Source organism: Miscanthus floridulus, chromosome 2 (genome assembly GCF_019320115.1).
Source record: "Miscanthus floridulus cultivar M001 chromosome 2, ASM1932011v1, whole genome shotgun sequence".
Taxonomy (NCBI): Eukaryota; Viridiplantae; Streptophyta; class Magnoliopsida; order Poales; family Poaceae; genus Miscanthus; species Miscanthus floridulus.
This window is the reverse complement of record NC_089581.1, coordinates 180,019,526-180,044,801: the sequence shown is the minus strand read 5'-3', so window position 1 is coordinate 180,044,801 and position 25,276 is coordinate 180,019,526. Positions and strand designations below refer to the sequence as shown.

General features: G+C 46.0%; 1 pseudogene; it reads left to right on the top strand.

Moving 5' to 3' along the window:
* LOC136535921 (polyadenylate-binding protein 7-like) overlaps positions 1-22,417 on the top strand; it is a 43,456-nt pseudogene extending 21,039 nt beyond the window's left edge.
* Positions 22,418-25,276: the final 2,859 nt, after the last annotated feature.

Genomic DNA, 25,276 nt, shown 5'->3' with positions numbered 1-25,276 from the left:
CAAGGGCGATATCTTGAAGATGCTACGAGATCTGTTAGGATATGCTTGATCCCGTGATTCCTGTAATCTGTTATTACTTACCGGTTATCTCCTAGATCTAACCGACTTGTAACTCTACCCCTGGCTATATAAGGCAGGTAGGGGACCCCCTCAAAACGCATGTAATATCATACGATAACCAATATAAATCAACAGACCACAGGAGTAGGGTATTACATCGTGCTGACAGCCCAAACCTATCTAACTCTTATGTCTCTATTGTCTTCTTGTTCTTGATCTCGCGCATCCCTTCGATCAATCTACCATCATGGGGATCCCCCTCAGTGGACTTCCAAACATATTTAGTTGACAGTTGGTGCGCTAGGTAGGGGTGTGCATGCTGTTTCATGGCGAACAAGATGGTATGATTTTTGAGCTCTCTGCTCTCCCCAAAGCCCGACCAAATCTTCACAGTTGGGTCAATCTCTTGGTTCATCAACGACAACGGTGATGGGGAGATCATCGAGCCAGCGTAGAACTCTACTGTGTCAAATACGCCTATGCCTGCGCTAGCAGATCTAATCTCAGAACCACCTCCGAGGTCGTCTTCACCAACAACTCATCAGTCGCTCCCTCGCTACCTGAGGAAGCAAATCGACAACGACGACTTGGTCGCATCTATCGATCAGGTAAACCAGAAGCTTTCCAACTGCTTGTCCATTGTCGAATTGTCCCTTGTCTGACCTACAGACGACGAGGAGTTTTTGCCATGTCCACATCGTCGAACGACATGCTCTGACCACTCCATACACTCCCGCCATTGTAGGTGGTCTGAGGAACCCCTTGTCATCACCGTGATGCAGGAAGCGCGCATGATCCATCGCCAACCAGCCGCTCAGTGTCAACTACCTCGTAGATCCAATCTACCTAGGGCCGATCAGCATAGCCAAAGATATGGTGCCTTAATGGCCATACCCTTTGGGCTCACTAGCATTGCCGTCTCCTATCAAGATGCCCTCAGGGGCAAATTTGCCGACCAGATCGGTGGAATTCATCCAACCACCGATCAGCTCGGTGATGTTCATCCATTCACCGACCTCACCACCAACCAGGCCGGCAATTCACCAATTTGATGAGGAATCTTTCCACACCATCTTGGAAGAGACCCCGAGCCCTGAATCCTAAGGCTCCATGAAAAAGATCTCCGAGAACCCCTCTGATTTTCCTCCTTTCCCGCCAAGGTTTGGGGGAAGGATTTTTCACGTCAGTGCCAACAAGCCATCCCATGATGAGGAAAACGATGAGGAGCGCCAATAGCGCCTCAATAGAAACACCAACCATGTGCAGCGCCGAGCGAATGAGGTCACCATTATGTTAGCCGAGGCTGTTCGCAATGGAGAACAACTCAACTCGCAAGGGAGGCCACGCCCACTGCGCCGCAACCTCGATAATGAATTCATCCGTATTGATGACCACGATGTCTACAAGACCCCAAGCGCTAACTTGGCCATTGCCACCAACGAGCTTGCTCGGCTCAAACAAACGCCAGAGGTCGCCAAGGTCACCACAATGCTTAAAGCTACACACTGCTAGGTCAACGAGATCCGCCAAGATCAGGGACCTTCCTACTCGACAAGCTCGAATCGCTGATCCGCCATGCCAAGATCCAATCACCACCCCAACAAAAGCCGTTTCGCCAACCAACATCGTGATGATAGATAACCCCACCAGGGGAGCTAGGGGAAACCATATCAACAACCCTCGCCAACACAATCAAGAAGTCGATGAAGATGTCTGAGAACACATCAACAACCTCTAGGATGCGTGATGTCATATCGATGGGCGTTGTTTCTCTTAGCATGAGGAGGAAGTACGCCGGCGTCAAGAATATGAGGAAGAATTTGGTAATCTGGATGCAGCCCTCCATCCACGTAACATCGGCAATGCTCCTGATCCCAACGGTGATGATCCCAAAGGGCCCCAAGCATTCACGAGATCACTCTAAACACTCTAGTGCCCCCATGGTTTCAAAATCATCGAGGTCAAGCCCTACGAGGGGCAGATGAATCCCACACAATGGCTATATGCTTATGCCATTATTGTGCGTGCCACCATGGGAGATACTAGTATCATGGCGAACTATCTTCCTGTCATGCTCACGCCGACCGCAATGAACTGGCTCACAAGCCTCGCCCTAGATTCCATCGAATCTTGGGAATAGTTGAAGGTCTTCACCGATAATTACATGGCTACGTGTACTCGGCCGGGCACCAAGCATGATTTAAATCGTATTTATTAGAAATCGTCCGAGCTTTTTCATAGCTACATCAAACGTTTTTCCGAGATGAGGAATTCTATTCCCAATATCACAGGAGCAGAAGTCATCACCACCTTTGTCCGAGGACTCCATTACCGCGACCGCCGCCACGATGATAGGCCAAAAAGCTTGAGGGCCACACAAATTCATCAACGCTGACTAGATAACGCCATATGCCACCAACTAGACGTTCTGTCTAAAGCTAAGTCATGCTTTAATATTTTTCTAAATATTACCCAACCTTCATATATCTCCATGATGTTTCTCTGAGTTGTTTTCTTCATGTTTGTTCTCCAAATGATTTTCTTTCATGTATACCATCTTAAAGATGACATACAGCTAAGCCTAAGGCAAATCCCCGAATAGTCATGTTGATGCTTAGATGTTCCTAGAGACGACCCTATCTCTAGCTTCTCCCTACACGTGCACGAGTGCCTACCCTCTACATTAGGGGTGGTCGACAATGGCTCCTTAACAACGCCCTGCTCTTCCTACACATACACGGGCTCCGCGCTCCGTGTTATGGTTAATGGGCTAGCTAGGGCTGGAGACTCAGCTACACACTAACTGGTCGGACGGTTCATATTAAATATGAACACATCTTCAGAATAACACTAAGTGTTTACACCAATTGATTGTCGAGCTGTATATGCTATTTCATCACTGTTGATTTTTCTTTGGACTTCATATATTTTATTTTTGCATCATGTACTACCCATTCTACACATTTGTTTCATAGGGCACTGTTCGGTCAATGAGCTTACGCTTAGGGACTAGACATGATGATCATTGTCTGGGTGGTCGGACCACCTATCGGATGGACTTCACTACCAACCAACTGGTCGAACTGCTCGACACTCACTCTTGCTCGGTGTTCACTTCACCGCCGACCAGTTAGTTGGATTGCTCATCGCATGGGCTTCATCGTCAGCTACGCTGGGACTCCTCGGTGTTCGGATTCTTTATGCAAGCGTCGCCAGCTAAGCTAGGGACTCCCTTGGGGGTTGGATCTTGCTACGTATCATTGGTGTGCTATCAAGTTACTCCATGCTATTCGGATCACGGTGCTGATCTTGGGCAGCACATCTAGGGTCTTGTGAAGTACATGGCAGATGACGTTGGCATGGTTTCATTAAAAATTCTTTGACCCTGCTACAAGATATCTTCAAAATCTTTTAGTAGGCTCGGGGACTACATCATCATTATGATTCGGTTTAATATACTAGGGACTTTTTTCTAGTTACTGTTGTTTCTGACCCTGGCACCACATGACCATGTCACCTACTATCAGACTCAGGGATTAAGTGGGCACACTTCACCTTGTGGTGAATGTGCGCTTTTCATTTTAGGGTTCAACCTGTGGACTGGTTACCTGTTCGGCTAGTTTTTTATTTTTCTTCTACTTTCTGGACCCTGGCACCATGTGACTACATCACCTACTGTCAGGCTCGGGGACTAAGTGGGCACACTTTACCTTTCGGTGAGTGTGTTTTTCTTTAATCTGTTCATTGGAAGACTCCATGCCTTTCGAAGTTGAAGAAGATTATCTCCCTTTCTCGTGGCCGGACTCTAAGTGGGCACACTTGGTTCACAGCGAGGAAATTTTTGATTTTGAACTTGAGCTCCTTACATCATTCTAGCAAGCCTTACTTGGGTAAGCCCGGGCTCGGTCGGATAGTTAAGCTGGTCGGTTATAGTCTACAACTGCTCGATGACTCATTAGGGTGGTCGGACTATGAGTCTGATCGCTCAGCTTTGTTTACACCTGCTCGGATAAGCTCAAGAAGGCGTTGCATAGCGGATACAAGGCGTTCGGGGATTAGCTGTGGGGATACGACACTGGATACCCATGACAGACTGCATGGGCCATGCCGCCAGGAATGGGCCAGCCCATAAGACGAAGACTTACGGTGCACGGTACTGCTCGGCGTGTACCGCAAGACATCAAGGGCGATATCCTATAGATGCTATAAGATTTGTTAGGATATGCTCGATCCCGTGATTCCTGTAATCTGTTATTACTTACCGATTATCTCCTAGATGTAACTGACTTGTAACAGTACCTCCCGGCTATATAAGGCGGGTAGGGGACCCCTTAAAACACACGTAATATCATACGATAGCCAATACAAACCAACAGACCACAGGAGTAGGGTATTACGCCGTGCTGACGACCCGAACATGTCTAACTCTTGTGTCTCTGTTGCCTTCTTATTCTTGATCTCATGCATCCCTCCGACCAATCTACAATCGTGGGGATCCCCTCGGTGAACTGCCGAGCATATTTAGTCGATAATGAGAAAGTGACCCCGCATAACTTTTATGATGAAGTGGCCATATCTCTTGTTGCATGGTCTTTGAACAGTGCACATTATTTTATTTTGCTTAAATTAATAATAAACTGATGGTTGATTATTTTCATAACATGAATAGTTTTTTTGTTTTCTTCTTATAGAATGATTAGAAAGTGATCTTTATCGTTTCCAAGTGACTCTTAGACTTGCATTGGTGCGCTATAGTTATGAGCAGTATTCTGCTTATGTTATGTGTTGCATCGTCTTGGACAACGCATTTTATTTTATTTTAACTTTGTTGATGCCAGTGGTGTGCAATGCTACAAGTTTATTTGTATCATTCTAGTACGAGGATTTGTGCAACAGGGAGACTATCTAAAGAGATGTGGACGTCTTTTTTAATCTTGTCACCAATCACCACTAGTTTCCTTTTGTTGATTTGTAGAGAAGTGGTATTTTATTTGGACAAAGTTATCTTTATGATTTTATACCAAGTGAAAATTTGAAGCTTCTTGAATAATTCTTGTGTGTTGCATTTTGCTTAGCCATCCACCTGTGTCTTGCCCTTATTGTTTTGTTCAACATTTTTTTCATGCATTTTGTTTTTCTAGATAAAATTAGATTGATATGCTTTTTAATATTATCACTCTCCCGCATAGAGCTTGTGTTGTTGCACGCAATCTTCTATATATAATTTGTGCTAAAGTTTAGATGTTTGCTTTATATTAATTTAATTTTTTCTTTGTCATAGCCAAGTGCAACTTACCATGTTATTTACTTTTATTATGTAATTTGTTATCCATTTTGTAATTATTCTTATGGATAATATCATAAGGTATTTGTTAACTAATTAAAATTTTTCATCGAGGGGATATAGTAAGATTTTGACTAGCTAGCTAACATTTGTTAGCTATTGTTGGGGACCGAATACTGAGGTACCCAAATAGAAGGAGCTAATAACTATCAAACGTTGATGCTTCCAAACAGACAAGACATGCCTCCACCTAACCCAAGCACCTTTCCACGCCATCATGCTCGGAAAGCAGGCCATGCCACTTGGGCAGATCGATCTGCCCGTTACCTTAGGGGATCCGTTCAATTATAGGACGGAAACCCTCATCTTCGAGGTGGTTGGGTTTGCCGAAACTTTCCACGCCATCTTGGGACGTCCATGCTACGTGAAGTTCATGACCGTCCCCAACTATACATACCTCAAGCTAAAAATACCAGGCCTCGGTGGGGTCATCACCGTCGGCACCTCCTTTCAGCGCGCCTATGAGTATGAGGTCGAGTGCTGCGGTCATGCCACAGCAATCATCGCCTTCGGAGAGCTTGCCGCCATCAAGAGGGAGGTCACCAAAGAAGCACTTGACACTAAGAGGTCGACTGGGTCCTTCGATCCAGCGGAAGGCTCTAAGGAAGCCCTCATAGACCCCAGGAGCACCGACGGTAAAATGATGCGTGTTGGTACCACGCTTTTCTCCAAATAGGAAGGCGCGCTCGTCGGCTTCCTCTGCGCTAACAGAGACATCTTCATGTGGAAACCCTCAAACATGCCAGGCATCTCGAGGGAAGTCGCCAAGCACACCTTGAAGATCTGTCCAGGCTCCAAACCGGTGAAACAACGCCTATGCCACTTCAACAAGGGGAAATGCAGGACCATCGGTGAAGAGATAGCCAAATTTTTGGCGTCCAGATTCATCAAGGAAGTATATCATCCAGAGTGGTTAGCCAAACCTATTCTTGTATGAAAGAAGAGTGGGAAATGGAGGATGTGTGTTGACTATACGGGTCTCAACAAAGTGTGCCCAAAAGATCCATTTCCTTTGCCACACATAGACCAAATAGTCAACTGTACCTCAGGGTGCAAAACCCTCTACTTCCTTGATGCGTACTCCGGGTACCATCAAATCGCAATGAAAGAGTCTGACCAGCTCGTAGCATCTTTCATCACCCCTTCGGATCATATTGCTACGTCTCAATGCCGTTCGGTCTGAAGAACGCTAGGGCTACATACCAGCGTTGTATGCTCAAATGCTTCGGGGACCTCATCAGGTGGACTGTTGAGGCCTACGTTGATGACATCATGGTCAACTCCAAATGGGCTGACCATCTCGTAGCCGATCTAGAGCAAACCTTTGCAAAACTCTGAGCCAACGACATCAAACTCAATCCCAAGAAGTGTATTTTTGGGGTCCCAAGGGGTATGTTGCTCAGCTTCATCATCTCTGAGCATGGCATCGAAGACAACCCAGAGAAAATCTCAACCATCACAAGGATGGGCTTGATTCAGAACATAAAGGGGGTTCAATGAGTCATAGGATGCCTCGCGGCACTCAGCTAATTCATCTCGCGCCTCGGCAAATGAGGTCTCCCCCTTTATCGACTCTTGAAGAAAGTTGACCGCTTTGAATGGACATCTAAGGCCTAGGAGGCACTTGACATGGTCAAACTACTTCTAACAAAGGCCTCAATCTTGGTTCCTCCAATCGATGGAGAATCCCTTCTGCTATACATAGCGGCCACCACGCAAGTGGTCAGCGCCGCCCTAGTAGTGGAGCGAGAAGAAGAGGGGCATGCCCTCAAGGTGCAGCACCTTATGTACTTCATCAGTGAGGTACTATCCAACTCTAAGACCTGCTACTCCCAAATCCAGAAGCTCCTGTACGCCGTCCTCATCACCAAAAGGAAGCTATGCCACTAGTTCGAGTCACACCCGATGACGGTCGTGACATCGTTCCCCCTCAGTGAGGTCGTGCAAAGCCAGGATGCCATGGGGAGAACCATGAAATGGGCACTTGAGCTAATGGATCAAGGCATTTCGTATGCCCCTCGGATGACCATCAAGTCCTAGGTGTTAGCTGATTTCATCACGGAGTGGACCGAGGTCCAAATGCCGCCGGTGGTCATCGATCAAGAGTACTAGATGATGTACTTCGATGGATCGCTAATGAAGAAGGGCACCAATGCGAGGCTGGTCTTTGTGTTGCCCCTCAGGGTACGCATGAGGTACATGGTTTGTCTCCATTTCCCCTCCTCAAACAATGTGGCCGAATATGAGGCGCTCATCAATGGCCTACGCATCGCCATCGAGTTGGGCGTTTGATGTCTTGACATTCGAGGAGACTCCTAGCTAGTCATCGATCAAGTCATGAAGGAGTCAAGCTACCATGATGCCAAGATGGCTACATACTACCAAGAAGTTCGATGGCTAGAGGGCAAATTCGATGGCCTCGAACTCAACACATCCCAAGGCGCCTCAATGAGGCGGCCGACGTGCTTGCGAAGGTGGCATTCGGCCAAGAGCTAGTGCCAATAGGTGTCTTCACCAGTGACAAACACAAGCCCTCGGTGCGCTATGAAGGGTCAAAATAGGCTAATGATGGTTCACCCAATCTAGCCTCGGGGGTTGACCAGCCGTCGGCTCCGTTAGGTCCCGAAGTCATGGAGCTCGAAGAAGACCCCGCGATAGAGCTTGAACCTCTCATCGACTGGAGGGTACTCTACCTCGACTACCTCCTCTAGGACACACTACCGATGGACAAGATGGAAGCTCGATGGCTCGCTCGTCGTGGCAAGTCCTTTGTTCTTGTGGAGAACGAACTCTACAAGTGAAGCCACACCAGGATCCTATAGCGTTGCATCCCCATCGAACAGGGGAAGCGTTTGCTGAGTGATATCCATGGTGGGATATGTAGTCACCATGCCGCACCTAGAACCCTGGTTGGAAACGCATTCCAACAGGGCTTCTACTGGCCCACTGTAGTAGCCGACGCTGAATAGATCGTGCGCACCTACGAAGGGTGTTAGTACTATGCTTGACAAACTCATCTCCCGGCCTAGGCACTCCAGATGATCCCTATCATGTGGCCCTTCATAGTCTAGGGGCTCAATCTGGTTGGACCTCTCAAGAAGGCGCCTAGAGGATACACCCACTTGCTCGTCATTGTAGACAAGTTTACTAAATGGATAGAAGCTCGGTCGATCTCTACGATCAAGTCTGAGCAAGCCATGCTATTCTTCCTTGACATCATCCATTGCTTTGGAGTACCGAACTCCATCATCACAAACAATGGCACATAGTTCATAGGTAAGAAGTTCCTTAGATTCTACGATGAATACCACATTCAGGTCGATTGGGCCACCATCGTGCACCCCTGAACGAATGGGCAGGTCGAGCGCGCAAATGGCATGGTCCTTCAGGGCCTCAAACCTAGGATTTTCAACCGGTTGAATAAGTTTAGCGCACGGTGGGTCACCGAGCTCCCCACCATACTCTGGAGCCTAAGGACAACTCCTAGTCAAGCCACCGGCTACACGCCCTTCTTCATGGTCTATGGTTCCAAGGCCATCCTCCTAACTGACCTTGACTATGGAGCGCCAAGGATCAGGTCATATGATGAATAGGGAGCCGAGGCATCCTATGTGGACACCATGGACCAGCTAGATGAAGCACGTGACGTCGCCCTCCTCCACTCGGCCAAGTACCAATAGGTGTTGCAATGGTACCACAGCCAATGGGTGCGAGGCCGAGCCTTCAACGTCGGGGACCTGGTCCTTCATTTCGTATAGAGCTACAAGGACCGCCACAAGCTCTCCCCACCCTAGGAGGGGCCGTATGTTGGCGTGGAAGTACTTTGGCCTAGAGCCTACAAGCTAAAAACCATCAACGATGAGGTCTACACCAATGCTTGGAACATCAAGCAACTACGTCACTTTTACCCCTAAATAAATGCATACTTTCTTTTATTAGTTTTGTTATCGAAATCTCTGATCTTTCATGACATCCGACCCCTACAATAGACAAAGGGTCGGACCTCACTCAGGGGCTGATGTGAGCTCATTTATTCGACAAACATTCTCTACGCATGCCCTCCTTTTTCACATTAAGTCCTAGGAGCTAGACTTATGGGAACAATTCCTAAGTATGACTGGTACGACTATGGGAAACCCATGTCCCAATGGCTATGGTCTCTTTGCTCACTAGCATGATTAGAACTGGCTCGCCCGCTCTCCAAGCTTTTATGAACTTAACTATGGGATGGGCCAGAATGCACTAAACCTCTATTGCAAGAAGAGGGAGAAGAGCTGAAAAGCTGTTTGCTGTAACAAAATTTGAAAGCTCATCCATTTATTACAAGTTTCGCTGCCTGGCTTCCCTACTTAACTAAATTCTTGCGCAGGATGTCCGCATCCTTTATATCTGTAGGAAATTCTTGTTTCAATAGGTAGCCCGAATCGACCGAATGGCATGACCATTGCCAAGAAACGGATGGGACGAGCTTCCCCTTATAAAATGATTTCATCATGAAAAGGGGCCGATGTATTCATGAATACAAAAAAACTATTCACATGGGGGCTCCCCCACAACTTAAATGGATACATTTGCAAATCACTTCTACTCTAAATACTACTGCGGCAACCGCGCCACGGTCTCCATCGGCAACGTCCTACCGCTCTGTGGGATCCCTGAGGGTGCCATCATCTACAATGTCGAGCACCATGTCGGTGACCGTGGTGTCTTCACCAGGGCATCTAGGGACTACACCATCGTGATCAGCCACAACCCTGGCAATGGCACCTCGTGACGAGGCAGCTCCTAGATGGGGATGCTGCCCGTCAAAGTATGGCCACCATGGCTGGTGGATGTCTCCAACATATCATCAAACTTTATGAACTGGCTGACCTGAGCAGCTATAGGGGCAAAACCCCCATCGGTGTAGTCCTAGGTGGCTTCCCCACCAACAAGGCTCGCCTAGAGAAGATTCACTAGAAGAGGCCTATGTACGGCTCCATCCCGATGAAGACCTCATAGATGGTGACAAAGCCAGTGACGTGCAGCACCCTTCGGTGCGCCTCCTCCTTTGGCGGAAGCGGCCCCTTCTCAACAAAGGTGGCTAGCACCATCTCATCTACATTGGATGACCTCTAGCTCGACATCATGCTCTACATTCATGAATGAATCTGTGAGTTCTACTCTCCCTCACATTACCCTCTCTCACTTAGGAATCACCATGATGCACGAACGCACTTGGCGAGAAGGAAGAAGAAGGAGAGGTAGCAGCTCAAGAATAGGTAGAGGAATGGGATGAGAACCCTTTCCCTTGCCCTATTTAAGGAGATGCAACAGTTGGAGAAAGGCAAAGGGTTGGGGCAGAAAACCTTCTCCCTTCCCCTATTCAATGCGGATGGGAATTCGATGGGATGCGTCCTGACCGATGGGATGCGCCCTGCTCGACGAGACGACACCTGGTCAAATGGGATGTGGCTTGGGTATGGCCCACCACTACCACACGCCGAGCACGAGAAACAAGGCGCAGCCGCATGTAGGCGGCTCTCCGCCTTCCCATGTAGGACCTGGAAGGGCCCAATGATGGAACCTCCATCAAGGGGAGACCAATAGGCCTCCTAAGTCGATCGAAGGGCCTGGGTGAACGCCGAGCGATGGGGTTGAGGAACCAAACAGTCGCCGAAAGATAAGCACCCTTATTTACTTACTTTACGTATCGATTTCACTACCGAGGCTCTGACCCCAGCAACGGCAGGGGCGTGAACATCGCTCGGGGGCTACCGAGAGTGTCTACTTGTTTAGACATTCTCTTCGCCCACCCCCTCCTTATGTTTAAAAACTAGAGGCATGGTGTGCAGGTGTAAACTTTGAGTAAAACTAGTCGAACCGCTAGACCCTAAGCCCCAGCGGCTATGGTGTTTTTATTCACCAGCGTGATCCAATTCTTTGTCCCCGCACCCCAAGCTTTAGCATCCGCCTTCTCGAGCAGGGTTCAGAGGGGTCTACCTATAGAATCTACTTGAAGGAGATGCTATCAGGTCACCCAAGTTGATCGAACAACTTGGATCGCTGCCAAGAGACAGAAATAAAAAATTGCAATGCTCATGCAGGTTACACCAGCCCCATCGCAAACGTCAGACCCGAACCCTGCATGGACATGTCCGATAAGAGCTCTCCATCACTCATGCCACCAAGGTAATATCACCAACCCCTATTTTCATTTCCATTATATCATATATTCATCTCATACATCCGAGCATTGCATATGCAATTGCTGCATCTCAACGCTTCGCATCACGTCATGAAGCGATAGTTGTCTCATTCGATATGAGCAACAACTGATCGAGGTTGAAAGGCTGGCCTGTGAAGGGCTCAAGGCTGCCTCATGTCAAATAGAGCCAGGGGAGAAAAACTGAGATGAGCCCTAGTGGCCCTACCCGACCCCGCTCAGAAGTAGACAGGGACTCTCGACCCTTCTTGTTTGATTCTAACCTCAAGCCAAGCCCACAAAATCTCCATCGAGGAGAGGCCAATGGGCCACCCAAGCCTATCGAATGGCTCGAGCATCTACTGGGAGATGGGTTAAGAAGTAGTGGAATGCCACATGAGGGCTCTGTCTACCCCATCAGCGAATGATGGACTCGGATTCCACTCGAACATGCCCATTAGTGAGCTCATTTAGCACAACACTCGAGCCATCGAGGCAAGTGTTGTTAGCTCAGCCCCTTTAGTTGCGGAAATCGAGGATAGGGTGATGCGTGAAACACGACCGACCCCTATCAGACCCCAAGGGGCTCCAAGATCGAGCCGCTCGATCCTAGATCAAGAGACCATGGTTCGAAGGCTAGCCCACAAAGGGACCTAGGCCACCTCACGTTGAACAAGAGCCAGGGGAAAAAATATAGATGAGCCTTAGCAGCCTTTGCCCAACCTACATAGAGGCAAATAGGGTTATCTCAACCTTCTCATTCGATCCAGCCTCTAGCCGAGCCCATAGAATCCCCATTGAGGGGGAATCTATTGGAAGGCGGGTTAAGGAGTAATGAAATGCCACCCGAGGGCTTTGCTGACCCTATCACAAGCGACGGGATGGGATTCCGTTTGAACATCCCTGTTAGTGAGCTCATCAAGCACATCACTCAAGCCATTGAGGCAAGTGATGTCGCCACAACCCCTCCGATGCAAAAACCGTGGACAGGGCAACGGTCACAAAAATGAACCGACCCTTGACCAAATCCCCGCCACGCGCGGGGGCTTGAGGAAAGTTGGACTTATAAAGAGATTCTGCATGTGATAGGCACTGATGATCCTTGACCCCTCACGCCCCTCTTCTTTAGGATTCAGACGGCGGTGAGATGGTCCTGGATTTTCTTCTTGTCTTTCTTTGGAACCCCCACTTCCTCCATGATTTTGGGACCTCTTTGATGAGGCACCCGGTGAACTTTGGCAAGGGGTTGGCCACGTCGTTCCTAACATAGAACCAATGCGAATGCTACCCCTTGTTGGAGGTTGATAGACGCATCGATGGGTACTCATTGACCCAGTTGTTGCGGAGCTAGATGTCGGTGCATCCCATTGACATGTTCAGCTCTTGCCTCTTCTCCCGCTTCTTTAGGAGGGTGACGGCGCTGAAATGCCGCCATAGGTTGAAGTGGGGACTAATTCCCAAGAACCCCCCACATAGGGCGATGAGCATCGCAATGTGCTAGATCCCATTAGGAGTAAGGTGCTGCATCTCCACATTGTAGTAATTCAGCAACCCCCAAAGGAACTTGTGGGTGGGGGTGGCGAATCCTCACTCGTGGAAGTGAGCGAAGGACACAATGTAGCCTTTGGGAGGCGATGTCACGTCCTCATTGCCGAGCAGCCACCACTCCTTGATGATAGTCCATGCGCAAAGAAGGCCATGGTGAATAAGGCCCTCTAGGAACTAGAGGGTGACATCGGATCTGCACCACGGCTCCATTAAACGATTGGGGTGGATAGATGTGAACTTGACGGTGGCTAAGATGCAGATGTGGGAGGCTTAGGTGATTGACAGCGGAGGTTGTAGATGCAAAGGCAAAGAGGCAATGTATGAAACCCTAGGGGTAAACCCTTTGGTTTTATAGGGGTGATGGATGCGAGGAAGGCAACTGTCCACTTGGATCTCCTTGCCTGCCATGATTCACCACCACATGGGATATGCGCCCCAATCCCTACCCTTTTCTACCAAAGCCACACCGGACGTTTCGCCTTCCCGTAGAAGGGATATGGGTCAAAAAGCATTTCTCTAGCCCGCCTAGGCCCAGGAGTTCAAGGGCTAGCCCAATGGTTTCAACGGCCATCCCAACGAAGGATGGGCCCACAAGCAGCCAAAACTTAGGCGCACGAGCCTCAAGGGAGTCTTGATCCATGATCGAGTCTCAACCAGGTTGACCCTAGACGAATCCCCATGAATAGGATACCAAGGTTCCCTTTAAGTTATTCGACTAACAAAACCACCAAATCTCATAGCCATACTCGCGAAGGGTCCAAATTACCCCCTAGATGATTCTATTCGAATCACCTAGGGGCTCAGGGGCTATACCCGACTGGTGCGCTCGTGCGCACCCTCTAGCGAATCAAAATACCCTCAGACAATTCTATCTAAATCACCCAGGGGCTCGGGGGCTACACCCATCGGGTGCGCTCGCGTGCACCCTCTGGCAAGTCAAATTACCCCCAAGCGATTCTATCCGAATCACCCGGGGCTCAGGGCTACTATCGGGGACCGAATACTAGGGTACCCAAAGAGGAGGAGCTAATAACCATCAAACATTGATGCTTCCAAACAGATAAGAACACAACTACACTTCTTACCCAAATGACCGAAGGTTGGCTCTGCCTTGCTCGACCCCTAAGGGCTGGCTTTGCCTCGCTCGACCCCCGAGGGCTGGACTCCACCTCGCCCAACATCTAGCGGTAGACTCTGCCTCACGCCGATGTTCATGGGCTGGCTCTACCGTGCCCAACCCCTAAGGGCTAGACTCTACCTCGCCCGATATTTGGGGACAGACTCTACCTCGCCCGATGACTAAGGGCTGGCTCCTCCTCACTCGATGTCTGAGGGTAGGCTCTGCCTTGCCCGACGTCTGAGGGCTAGCTCTGCCTTACCCGATGTCTGGGGGTAGGCTCCACCTTGTTCGACATTTGAGGGCTAGCTTTGCCTCGCCCGATGTCTTGGAGCTAGGCTCTACCTCGCCCGATGTTCGGGGGCAGGCTCCGCCTCGCCCAACGTCTGAGGGCAGGCTCCACCTCGCCCGATGTCTGTGCACTGCTCCTTCGTAACTACGCGTGTAGATAAGATGGGGCACTCAAGTCAATTGCAATACTGAGGACCATACCTTGCACACCTATAGGAAAGTACTATCAAGATATGACTAGATGGGCGCTTTAAGCCCTTCTAGGCATGTTAGAGCCCAAACAGTGTTGTGGGCACCGATATTTGTTCTATAGTGTTATGGGCGCCGGCATTTGCCCTCGAACATGAATTCTGACGAAAACATACGACAACCACTATAGTCTAGGAGGAAACTCATGTCATCTACAATAACAAACATGGGGCCTCTATGCCATCTGCTCCCTATAGGTTCGTGGCTCGGCACCCTAGTGCGCCGCATCGCCTATCGGAGTGGGATGGGACGTGACCACTTGCTGAATGAAGCCAGAGCATGGCCCTATCAGGATCAATGAACGTGCTATCCCTGGCACCATCTGCCATGTCAGCAAGGCAGGCTCAAAGGAAAATGAAGACCCAGCACCTTCGAAGGACCTTCTCCGCCTCTAGTTTTTCCTCTTTCTCCCATCTATAATCCCTGCTCCCCCTTGATCTATAAAAGGGATCGCAGGGCACCCCACTAAAAGGACAAATCAATTTGACACACCACGCACCACATAACACATAGCTGAGCAGCAACCAAGCTCTCAATGTCCTTTCAACCTTTCCATCAGAGACTTGGGACCTATCCCTCTCTCGACCGTTTGTACCCCCTACTATGAACCTTTCAGTGCTAATAACACGAGCAGCAGTAGCAAACTAGATGTAGGGACATTCTGCCCCAAACCAGTATAAACCTTGTGTCTTTTAGTACACCATCCGGGCCCAATGCACAACAAATACAAATTTACTAGTTGGTGTTTACTTGAAACACCGACAGTTGTGATGGCTCTTGATAAGTTGAATCATAGCTTGGTTTTGGATAAGCCAATAAGGGTGATGTGGTCCAACCGATATCCAGATGCTAGGAGAAGTGGCGTTGGTAATATTTTTGTTAAGGTACAATTGCAATATCTTCACCATACATAAGCATATCTCCTCCATGTGTATTATAACTATATATACTATACATAAGTGCTAATTGGTTGTGTTGTATGAAATTCACCTGTTGACAATGCGAGCCTTCAAGAATTGTTCTCCAAGTTTGGAGATGTTTTATCTTGTAAAGTCACCAAAAATGAGGATGGGACTAACAGAGGATATGGGTTTGTTCAATTTGCATCACAGGAGTCAACAGATGAAGCAATTGGGAACCTCTCTCCTCCATGTGTATTATAACTATATATACTGTACATAAGTACTAATTGGTTGTGTTGTATGAAATTCACAGAACCTTAGTAATTCTATTGATAATGTGAGCCTTCAAGAATTGTTCTCCAAGTTTGGAGATGTTTTATCTTATAAAGTCACCAAAAATGAGGATGGGACTAGCAGAGGATATGGGTTTGTTCAATTTGCATCATAGGAGTCAGTAGATGAAGCAATTGGGAACCTTAATGGCTCCCTTTTCAATGATAGAAAATTGTATGTTCATGTCATTTGCATTAATTATTATCATTATTTATAGTATGTTTTACATATATAATTTTCTCGACAATTTATGTAGGCATGTAGCTACTTTCATTAAGAAAAGTGAACGGTCTGCAAATATTGATGACAAGTTTACAAACTTATATATGAAGCATCTAGATGATGACATAATGGAGGAACTTGTTAAATTGAAGTTCTCTCAGTTTGGTTCAATAGTTATTGTGAAGATTATGAGGAGACCTGATGGGTCATTTTGGGGTTTGGATTTGTTAGTTTCCAAAACCCTAAAAGTGCCATTGAAGCACAAGAGACCATGCATGGGATGCTACTTGGTATGTTCATTCCCAAAATAATATAATTTATATTAAATAACATTATAGTCTATTAAATAAAATCTTATAGATATATATATGTGTTTATCTTGTCCTAATTTTTAAGGATCAGAAGCCTTATACGTGGCGAGGGCTCAAAAGGAGGAAATGAAACAATATTTGCAGTGCTTACACGAGGAAAAGAGAAATGAAATAATAACTAAGAGCAATGTAAGATGCACTCATATGTTCTGATCTAATGCTATCTCATAAATTCACATGCTTGGTATTCTTGTTTCCATTGACTAAGTATATATATATATACTGTTGTTAGGAATCAAATGTCTATATAAAAACATCCATGATGAAGTTGATGATGATGCTCTTCGTGCTCGCTTCGCTGAATTTGGTAACATCACATCAGTAAAGGTAATGCATGATGATAAGGGCATTAGTAGAGGCTTTGGATTTGTATGTTATAGTACCCTTGAGGAGGCAAAGAGCGTCGTAAATAGCATGCGAGGTAATCCCATGTTTTTTTCTAGACCCAAATGAAAAAAATATACTCAATTGTTTCAATAAAAAATCAGTAACATGGTTACTTTAATTTGGTTAAGCAGGTGTTATGTTTTTTTTTGGAAAACCATTGTATGTTGGTATTTTCCAAAGAAAAGAGGAGAGAAGAGCCAAGTTGCAGCAACATTTTGCTCAGCTTGCGAGAATGGTTGGACCTACGAACTCTATGATCCCCACTGGATATCCACAAGTTTATTTTGCCCATCCAAATACTCATATCCCTCAAGGTCCTCCAAGACATGGATTTGTGTATCCACCCATGGGGCTTAGTCATGAATGGAGACCAAATATGTTCCCCTCAGCACCAAATCTCCAACAAATACATTCACTAATGGTACCTTCCTTGCCTGATTAACCAAAATTTTTGGTTAGTCTGTATGTAAACTCTTATTCATTCGTATTATCATAGATGCCAAATTCACCAAGGCACTATAGAAGCAATCAGGGAAGGATGGGTGGGAACATGATGCCTCTTCCTCATGCAGTTCATGCAATGAACTATGTGACACATGCACATCCAACTAAAGAATTCATGTCTATGTCTCGACAGGTATTTGTTCTGTACCTCCTCATCTTCAATTAATGACATGCACATTGGATTTTTATACATATTATATGGTACATTACAAAGAAGCTTGGTTTGTTGCTATGGCAGAACCGCTCGAAATAGCACTGCTTCCGGAGGAGCTCGTCTTCCACCAGACACTAAGCACCCTGAAAAGCTAGCTACATCAGACGGTTCCATTGAGCACACCCCAAGGGAGAACTCGAGCAATCCACGTTTTTTCTCTAGGATCCAATAATGAGAACAAGTTTACATTACTTAGTCTATTTCATACAACAAAAATTCTTAGAAATACATTATTACAATACTAAGTTCAGAGCTGCAAAATTTAAACAGCGGAATTAAAATAAACATCTAATAGTGAGATATAAGGATCCATCTATGCCCACTAGAAGAATCCTCCACACAACTAGTCATTCCTCAAGCTGCACCTACAACAAGGGTAACAAACCTTGAGTATACAATGTACTCACAAGACTTACTTGACTAGTGAAAATAATTTTTTGACTCCAAAGGATATGATAAGCTTTATGGTTTGCTAGGTTTCTATTTTGTAAAAAGCCTTACTAGTTGTGCATCCTTATGTATGTTTCTTATTAGTAGTCATGATTAGTTCATTATCTAACCATTCTATGTAAGCACCTATGCTACTTTCAAGCAAGTGGTAAGCAATCAGATCCAATTCACCATCTTTTATCTTCTAGTTCTTACTACGGTGCTAGATCATAAACAAGTCGTACTGTATTACTTGGTGATTCATGAATCAATGTAGCCTAGCTGGATACCCCAAAACACATGTCCTGCTTGTACCCTAGGCACAAGTAGGACCAACCCACCACTCTCCTGTCAAGGGGTCTAGGTCCTCGTCCAAACTTAGACTCCAAGCCCCCACACCTGATTCCCAGACTCAGTGTGGTGCTTAGACCTCTACCATCCCTACCCCCAATTTGTCAGTTCAGAAAGAGCCGAAACCCATAACAAGAGAGCAACGAGCCTTCCCTGCTCCCATAAATAAGTATGTGCTTAGGATAATAAGTTTATGACCTGACTAGAATCCAATACAACGGCTGATCCTTAACCGATACGGATAGGAAAAATAGTGTAACCAAGCTATGCCCCGTTGGCCATGGGACACAACCTCTTACACCCACCAATACCCATACCATATCCCTGCCCAGTCTCTATTTCTTTTCACCATTTTATCATGAGAGTGATAATAATAATCACCTACTGTGAGTAACAGCAGGTTACTCACGCTACCAAAAAACCTAAGCATAGCAGCTACTCGACCTAAGCTAGTAGGACTCATAGGTAGGTATATCTATGATTGTAGTTTCCACAATAATCCTATAACATAAATGCACATCACATATATATATTAAGTGATTATTCAAAATAAGGGTTATGCACCGAGGCTTGCCTTGGGCAGACACGGTGTCAGCTTAGTCAGTCAGTGGTGGCTCCAGGACCTCCTCCTACACGAGGATCTCCTCCTTGTACTCCTCAAACTCATGATCTCCGATGGTCACGATCTCCGCCAATTCGTTCTCTACATGCATGCGATTATGATGCAACACATTAATATTAAGGCAATATCAATTCTTAAAATAAGAATACATCTACTAAGCCACTAAGCTAGCTCTAATGGTTAAGATACTAACTACTTATCATTTCTACCAAAAACATGTTTGGATTCATCTAACGGATCTTAACTTAGCAACAAAAATGTAATCTTACTCTTATTAGCGATTTAACTTATATTACAACAAGGAGCACCTTACTACGCTAGTACTTAGCCTAGTCTAAGGCTACAAAAATTACAGGGAGAACATAATAATACCATAAAGCTACTGTAAAATTTTCAAAGCCAAAGCTATCACCAATTTACCACAAAAATTCCTACAATAATTAACTTAATAATATTGAGCACTCTCAAATGATTTAATAGATCCTGGTATCAACAAGTATATATGAACTGAATATACTAACAGATAGAGCACAATTTTAGGAACTTAACAAAATTAGTTTCATAATTTTTGGAAACGTACATGATTTTATATTAATTACCAAAGTTTAGCTCAGAAATACAAATGAAAAGCTATTTCTATTCTCTATGAAAAAGCTAAACTGATTTTGGCCCAACATGGCCCACATGGTGCGGCCCACACGGCACTGATCCACGCACGCGAGGCGGCCCATGGCGAGGAAGCTTGCGCGCGCTGGCACATTAGCGAAAACGCCCCTAGACTATGAGAAAAACAACCCGTAATCCATGTTACTATTTTTGTAGTCGGCGACTTTGCAACAAAAGCCTCAGATCTTCTCCTCTTTACAACGGCAAGGCCCTCGACCATCCCCACGCATGCTGGTGTGGCGAGCGGTGGCACTAGCGCTCATGCCGGCCACACTAGACCGACACTGACCTATCTACGAGACCGACGCTCACCTAGGGTTCGACACGAGACGATGGGTGGCAGTTGCACAAGCCGAGATGCCATAGAAGAACCTCTCCATGACGATGGGCACCCTACAGCAATGGCGATGGTGTTCAGGTGAGCCACAGCAACAACAAGGCGGTAGGGGTAACGGGTGAGCAACAACAACTCACCAGTGACCCTACTAAGAAGCCGGCTCGATCGGAGATGACTCGAGTGAGGCTAGCCACGTGCGTGTGGCGAGGTGAACGGCAGACTACAAAGGCACATCCACATCAATGGCGAGGAGGCCGCACTAAAGCTGTGACTAGCATGTGCAGGACGAAGAGAGAGCCAAGGCGAGTTAGTGGTGCAGAGGAATTGGCACGGGGCGAAGTGGTGGAGACTGGCCATGATGCGGGCGACGACGGGCCTTAACGGCAGGACGGCTGCAAAGCTCCAAAATTGGAGCTTGGCATGACGAGAGACAAGGTGGGGTGGGGTCGGCTAGAGAGGAGACATGAGGGCAGAGATGCAAGCACAAGAAATTGATGATAGGTGCTCGCTCTATGGTTCACCGTGACGCAACCCGATAGCGGCGGAAAATAGAGGGAGAGAGGGACGGGGCACATCAGTGGGTTCGGCTCATCCATGCCTTGGCGGGACATGGTCGATCGGACTTAATGTGGCATCTGTGCACCCACTACACAACAATGTGGCCAAACCACATGCACGCGCAGAGGCAGGTGGGGCGTGGCAGGCATGGCTGCAGTGCCATTAAGGCAGGACGACGGCGTGGGGCAGCCCATGTGCAAACTAGGAAAAGGCAAGCAGCAGCAACACAACATCGTAGTGGCATTGGTAGTGGCAGTGTTGCGACACGAGGTGGGTCGGTAGTGCAGACGTGACAGCGAGTTGATGGCACCGGCAACGGCTCCGTCGCAACGCGTGCGGGGCAGTCGGCAGCAAAGACCTGGTTAGGCCAGAGGCGGCCACAGTTGGCTATGCACGGCAGCACGCGCACGCACATGCACGACCAACACGGCAACGCCGAGCGCCCGAGCGCGGTGATCATGGCAATGCGGCCAACCAGCCCGAAACCGTGACACACGAATTTTAAAGCGCTCAACACGACTAAACGGTTGCTCCTAATCCTAAACCATCTTCACCATGCCAAAGATGGCACATGAGACTACCAAATCGAGCTATAACACTACACCACTCCTTAATCCAATCTCTCACAATAAATTGCTAAATATAACAGTGTCTAACTGTTGGCAGACTTAAAAATTTCTAAGTTTTTTAGCTGAATTTGATTTGAAGTACCATTTCTAGACTATTAGAAATACCAGCTAGTAACATTATTTTCTGATCGCAAGTATTTCACTATCATCTACAAAGTTTGTACTTCAAACTTTATTAAGGTGACCCATATATGTTCTATAGCATTTTTGCTTAATAAAAATTGGCTTTCAACCTTAAGTGATATAACATGACTATCGAATCAACTTTCGTTTCGCAATTTTAGTTGATCGTTTTGAGTTACAGAATTGATCTGCACACTTTATCACATGCATTAACACATAAACATGATGCTCATGACATATTTTAGTAAATGATTTATGGTGTAACACTGAGGGTGTTACAGTTGCATGGCTTCTTTGTCATCTATGCTTGCACATGAAGCATTTCCCCAAAATATCTCCCCAATGTGATAGCATTTTTGTGATGCCTACATTCATGATTTATTATTGTTAGACATATTTGTTTGTTTCTTTATTTCTTTTTAACTAGGCAACTTAACTTAATTTATATTGACTTATTATATGATGGAGCTTTTGCAGCGATTCAACCATCCGAAGTACTTCTCGAATGATGTTATGGCCAATGGTTTGGCCATCCATCAAAGTGACCCTATTTCAACAATGAATGATTCTTTCAGCAGCTATTTGGCTTCTTCTCCACCCGTGGAACAAAAAAACTTGCTTGGGAACAGGCTCTATCCACTTGTTGAGAGGCATCATGTAATCCTCTTTCTAGGATCAATATCTCATATGTTTTTTCTTAACACATATTTTCCATCCATAACAGAGGGACTGGGCTTTGGTACTTGACAAATGTGCCACTTGTTCGTTGTAGCCTGAACTCGCGAGCAAAATCACTAGGATGTTATTGGAGATTGATAACTTCGAGGTGGTCATGTTGCTTTGCTCATCGGAGATGCTGTCAGTCAAGGTCGATGAGTGTGTCTAGCTATTGTAGGCAACCAAGCCTAAGACGGAGGACCATGAGGCACTATACCTAGGATTCATGCTAGAGTCTCCTAGTGTAAATGCCAGCTGATGAGTGTTTCACTCATGAGCAAGCTTCTGGTTGCTTTTGTGTTTAGGGATGGTAACTAGCTAGGCGCTAGTTGTTGCGTTTCTCATTCTAGTTTGTGAAGTTTTGCTGGTTGGATTAATTAACTGAGTTATTGCTTGCTATAGAATTTAATAATAATAAGAACTATATTCGGCTAGAAACTTTTTATCTGGACATGTTATATGAATATAATTCAGTTAGAACCTTTATCTTTATCCAACATTAGGAATAGTTGTCCATGTCCTATACCTTTCATTTGGTATTTTTTATCTAGACATGTTATAGTTAGAACCCTTATCAATATTAGGAATATTTGTCCATGTCCTGTACCTTTCATCTTGTGTTGTGAAATCATTATTCATTGATTTTGTGAGTTATATATGTTCATGGATATTTGAAGGTAGGTGACATATTTTGTGGTAAGCTTTTCATGTCAATATAAGGCAACTAGGTTCTGAAGGTTCCTAGTAGGATGGCATTCTACCTATTCTTAAAGTTGCTACCATTGATATCTGTTATGTAGTTGAAAGTGCATTTGCCCCCTATGTGACATCCAAATTAGGGACTAATGAGATCTTAATGAGATATATTGCAGCTTTAGTCCCTTGAAAGTTTCAAAGAGTTGATTTAGGATGAAATGGTATCCCTCAATTCTTTCAGTGCAAAAGGTGAACGAACCCAAAACACGCTTCAAGCATTTTTAATTTTGTTTTGGTTTAGGTATGCCATACTATAAAGAGGGATGCAAGTTCAGGTGGTCTGAGGAAGATAGAGTGCTCAAGCATAAAAATAAAATCAAAAGAGAGACACAAAATCACCTCATGAACACTTAGATATAGTTCTTGGACTTTTGGTAGTTGGAAGTCCCGACATTTGGTGCTAGAAGTTCCATCACTTGAGGACTTAGCCGTCAGCCCGCCTACGCTCACTCGCCCATCGGAAGTCTCGATGGGAGACGGGAGTTCCGGGTGCCAAAAGTTCTAGCTCCCGCCGGAAGTCCTAGCGCTTTCAGACTTAGCCCCCTAGCTCGGCTCTAGGTCGGGAGTTCTGACATGAGTCGAAAGTCCCGATTCCTAGAAGTTCTAGCTCCAGCTTGGTTGACCACCTTTGACTACACCTTGAATAGTGTTTTATAGAAGGGCCAGAAGTTCCGATGATCTATGTCGGAACTTTCGACCCAGATCAGAACGACTGGATTTCACTATAAGTATAAATAGCTCTCTCCTCTCTTCTAACTATGAACCACTCATTCATTGCTCACTAACCTTCATCCAAAATAGCTCCCAAGCATTCAAGGCACCCCTCTCCTCTCTCCTTTGCTCCAATCTTTGATTCCCCTAGGGTTTTGAGTGAAAGGAGAGTGGATTGAGTGAGAGAATCACTTTGGCAAGCTTGAGCACTTGATTTCTTCATTAAGCCGGTTGGATTTGCATCTATTACTCTTGGGTTCTTGGAACCCTAGCCGACTAGGCATCGCCCAAGATCTTCCATCTTGTGGAAGAGCCTTGGGAAGTTTGTATTACTCTTGATTTCTTAGTGAAAAGCTCAAGTAACCTTTGTGATTGCTTTGAGAGAGGCAAGGAGGTGGAAGAGACTCTGACCTTGGTGGTCACCTCAACAATGAGGATGTAGGAGCTCCTTTGTGGGGTTGCCAAACCTCGGGATAAATCCTTGTGTCCCGCATGCTTGTTGTTGTGATTTGTTCTATCATATTTGTTCTTGTTGGTTTGTTTTCCTCTCCAACTCTCCTCTTAGGGTTTGGACTCGATCTATGGAGTGGTGACCTTTCAACATCAAAGGAGCAACCCCAACACTACACCTTACTACTATGGAGTGGGGTTGTAAGATATCTTTCACTCAAAGTTCATTTTTGCACTTGTAGTGAATTTCACGTAGGTGCCGGAACTCCTGGTTGTTTGCGTCGGAACTTCCGGTTGCCGGAAGTTCTGGCCCAAACAGTCAGAACTTCTGACTATCACTGATATTTGACTTTGAATTTATGTACAAACTTTTAGATATGCCTATTCACCCCCCTCTAGGCATTGTTTAGATCCTTTCAATTGGTATCAAAGCGAGGTCTTCTTTCAGTGCTTCACCACGTGAGAAGAAACAATGTCGGAGACCGACAAGATGCAAGCCGATGCCACCAAGATGGACAAGAAGATAGTTGAAGAGTTGATGACTGCTCAAGTCAAGTTCTTTCAAGATGAAATGAAAAAGATGGAAGATGAGATGAGCAAGATGAAGGAAGAATTGAGCAAGAAGGTTGATGATGCAATAAGTGGCAAGAATGATGCAACAAGTGGCAAGAATGAAGCAAACAAAGATGCCGCTAGTGATATTAGAGCCGGTGAGCATGCTCATGGAAAGGGAATATATTCGAGCATGAACTTCGACTATGGACTACTCATCAAAGGTTCACCTCTACATACCCCTTCTATCAACATTAGCAAGCCACCTCACTTTGATGGAACGAGATACATCGATTGGTCCTACAAGATGAAGATGCATCTCAGTGCCGCAACACTTTGGGAAGTTATGAATGTTGGTGTGATGATTCCTACCGATGAATATAGAGATAACTCCGGAACAAGTGCACAATCTCCATCAAAATGCACAAGCTGTAGCTTTGCTTGTGTCAAGCTTAAGTCCGGATGAGTTTAGAAAGGTAAATGGAACAGAAAGTGCAAAGCAAATTTGGGATACTTTGAAAGTGTCATTTGAAGAAGATAAGAGTATGAGAAAAGGCAACATTGAGTTGCTTCATGGTGAATTGGAAAGATTTGTGTTCTTGCAAAATGAAACTACACAATCCATGTTTGATAGGCTTATGGCATTGGT